The sequence below is a fragment of the Arachis stenosperma genome, chromosome 3 (assembly GCF_014773155.1).
Source record: "Arachis stenosperma cultivar V10309 chromosome 3, arast.V10309.gnm1.PFL2, whole genome shotgun sequence".
Classification (NCBI taxonomy): domain Eukaryota; kingdom Viridiplantae; phylum Streptophyta; class Magnoliopsida; order Fabales; family Fabaceae; genus Arachis; species Arachis stenosperma.
In genome coordinates, this window is record NC_080379.1 from 18,852,448 (window position 1) to 18,856,243 (window position 3,796).

A 3,796-nucleotide genomic window follows, 5' to 3' on the forward strand; every position below is an offset into this window, starting at 1 on the left:
AAGTATCTCTATCCTTATCTTTTATGTTATTTTCGTTCATCACCATATACATCTGAGTTTGCCTGACTAAGATTTACAAGATGACCATAGCTTGCTTCAATACTAACAATCTCCGTGGGATCGACCCTTACTCACGTAAGGTTTTTACTTGGACGACCCCAGTGCACTTGCTGGTTAGTTGTGCGAAGTTGTGTAATGCCATGGTATTGAGCCACCAAGTTCTTGGAGCCATTACCGGGGATTATTTGAGTTGTGAAAAAGTATTGTTCACAATTTCGCGCACAAGTTTTTGGCGCCGTTGCCGGGGATGTTCAAGTTTTGAGCAAGCTTTTGGGTAACATCAGTGCCAAGATCCGGCAACAACATCAAGTTTTTGGTGTTATTGCCCGGGATTGTTTAGGCTGGACAACTGACGGTTCTCTTGTTGCTTAGATTAGGTATTTTTTTCGAAATTCTTGAAGATGAATTCTAGAGTTTCATGAGATTGTTGAAATCTGGCTGGCTGAGAAGCCATGTCTAATCTCATTGGACCGAGGTTTCAACTTATCACCACAAGAACTTGTTGATTTCTTATCAATCTTGCTTTTGGAGCAGTGATTTGCTAAGGCTTGGCTGGCCTCTGGCCATGTCTAGTGTTTTGGACCGAAGCTTTCTTTGAAAGCTTGGCTGGCTGTGAAGCCATGTCTAATTCCTGGACCGGAGTCTTAGACTAGCATTGCACTGATTCCTGGAACTCTCATTAAGAATTTTGATACCTTTTCCTACTTAATTTTCGAAAAACACAAAAAAAAAATTACAAAATCAAAAAGACCAAAAATATTTGAGGTTTCTTGCTTAAGTTTAGTGTCTCATCCTAAGTTTGGTGTCAAATGCATGTTTTTGTTATAATTTTCGAATCCATGCATATATTTCTTTGTTTTGATCTTGAATTCTATTGACTGAAGTATTTTGTGTGTCTCATATAGTGTCAGTAGTATATAAACTGTAAGTTTGGTGTCTTGCATGCATGTTAAGTGATTCCTTTTGCATTTTGATTATTAAAAATCGAAAAATTTTAATTTGTGTCTTTTCAAGTCAATGATACAAAGAATTGAAGATTCAGAAAATACTGCAGAGGAATATACAGAAAAAGCTGAGCATTCAAAAATGCCCAGTGAAGAAGGCAGACTGGCGTTTAAACGCCAGCCAGGGTACCTGGTTGGGCGTTTAACCAAAAAGGGGTGCATTTTGGGCGTTAAACGCCAGAATGTATACCATTCTGGGCGTTTAACGCCAGGATGGTGCTAGGGGGAAGATTTTGTTTTCAAATCAATTTTTTTTCTTAGTTTTTCAAAATCAAATCTTTTTCAAACCAAATCTTTTCAATCAAATGTTTTCAAAATCAATTTTTCTTTTTAAAAGATACTTACTAACAATTAATGATTTGATTGAACATCTCAAAAATTTGCTTTTCTGTTGAGGAAGGTTTTTATGTTGAATCATATCTTTTCTTGTTAGGCAAGTCATTAATTTTAAAATCATATCTTTTCAAAATGTTTTCAAATCATATCTTTTAAAATTGTTTTCAAATCATATCTTCTCAATCACATCTTTTTAAAACCATAACTTTTCAATTAAATCTTTTTAACCACATCTTTTTCAAATAGTTTTCAATCAAATCTTTTTAAATTCTAATTCAAAATCTTTTCAAAAATCACTTGATTTCTTTTTCACTTTTAATTTTCGAAAGTTATCAATCAAATTTTCAAAATGTTTTCAAAATCTCTTAATTGAATTTTCGAAAATTCTCTTCCCTCCTTCCCACATCCTTCTATTTATGGAGTACACTCTTTCTAAATGCACAATTCGAACCTTATCTAATTAAAGTTTGAATTCATCTTCTCCTTCTTTTTCTATTTCTCTTTTCCTCTGACATCTCAAGGAATCTCTATACTGTGACATAGAGGATTCCACACTTTCTGTTTTCTTCTCTTTCATATGAGCAGGAGCAGAGACAAAGGCATTCTTGTTGAGGCCGATCCTGAACCTGAGAGAACCTGAAGCGAAAGCTAAGAGAAGCCAAAACACAACTCTCTTTAGAGCACCTGACCGAATTCTTCAAGGAAGAAGAACAAATGGCCGCCGAAAACAACAACAATGCCAACAATGCAAGGAAGGTGCTTGGTGACTTTACTGCACCTACTCCTGATTTCTATGGGAGAAGCATCTCTATCCTGCCATTGGAGCAAACAACTTTGAGCTTAAGCCTCAATTAGTTTCTCTAATGCAACAGAATTGCAAGTTCCATGGACTTCCAATGGAAGATCCTCATCAGTTCTTAGCTGAATTCTTGCAAATCTGTGACACAGTCAAGACTAATGGGGTTAACCCTGAGGTCTACAGACTGATGCTATTCCCTTTGCTGTAAGAGACAGAGCTAGAATATGGTTGGATTCTCAACCTAAAGAAAGCTGGACTCTTGGGAAAAGCTAGTCAATGCCTCTTGGCAAAGTTCTTTCCACCACAAAGATGGAGTAAGCTTAGAGTGGAAGTTCAAACCTTCAGACAGAAGGATGGAGAATCCCTCTATGAAGCTTGGGAAAGATACAAACAATTAATCAGAAGATGTCCCTCAAACATGCTTTCTGAATGGAGCATCATAGGTATTTTCTATGATGGTCTCTCTGAACTATCCAAGATGTCTTTGGATAGCTCTGCTGGAGGATCTCTTCATCTGAAGAAAACGCCTGCAGAGGCTCAAGAGCTAATTGAAATGGTTGCAAATAACCAATTCATGTACACTTCTGAAAGGAATCCTGTGAACAATGGGACAAGTCAGAAGAAAGGAGTTCTTGAGATTGATACTCTGAATGCCATTTTGGCTCAGAATAAAATATTGACTCAACAAGTCAATTTGATTTCTCAAAGTCTGTCTGGAATGCAAAATGCACCAAGCAGTACTAAGGATGCTTCATCTGAAGAAGAAGCTTATGATCCTGAGAACCCTTCCATGGAAGAGGTGAATTACCTAGGAGAACCCTATGGAAACACCTATAATTCTTCATGGAGAAATCACCCAAATTTCTCATGGAAGAATCAAGAGAGACCTCAACAAGGTTTCAACAACAATAATGGTGGAAGAAATAGGCCTGGCAATAACAAGCCTTTTCCATCATCTTCTCAGCAACAGACAGAGAGTTCTAAGCAGAGTACTTCTGACTTAGCAACAATGGTCTCTGATCTAATCAAAACCACCCAAAGTTTCATGAATGAAATAAGGTCCTCCATCAGAAATTTGGAAGGACAAGTGGGTCAGCTGAGCAAGAAAATTACTGAACTTCCCCCAAGCACTCTCCCAAGTAACACTGAAGAAAATCCAAAAGGAGAGTGCAAAGCCATAAATATGGCCGAATTCTGGGAGGAAGAAGAGGCAGTGAACGCCACTGAGGAAGGCCTCACTGGATGTCCACTGGCCTCCAATGAGTTCCCAATGAGGAACCTTGGGAATCTGAGGCTCAAACTGAGACCATAGAGATTCCCTTGGACTTACTACTGCCTTTCATGAGCTCTGATGAGTATTCTTCCTCTGAAGAGGATGAGTATGTCACTGAAGAGCAAGTTGCTAAATACCTTGGAACAATCATGAAGCTGAATGACAAGTTATTTGGAAATGAGACTTGGGAGGATGAACCCCCTTTGCTCACCAAAGAACTGGATAACTTGTCTAGGCAGCAATTGCCTCAAAAGAGGCAGGATCCTGGGAAGTTTTCTATACCTTGTACCATAGGCACCATGACCTTCAAGAAGGCCTTGTGTG

General features: G+C 38.3%; 1 non-coding gene across 1 annotated transcript; it reads right to left on the reverse strand.

Moving 5' to 3' along the window:
• Positions 1–2,515: 2,515 nt before the first annotated feature.
• Positions 2,516–2,623, reverse strand: LOC130971410 (small nucleolar RNA R71). Its single transcript, XR_009082631.1, has one exon. It is a non-coding gene; the product is annotated as a small nucleolar RNA R71 (small nucleolar RNA).
• Positions 2,624–3,796: the final 1,173 nt, after the last annotated feature.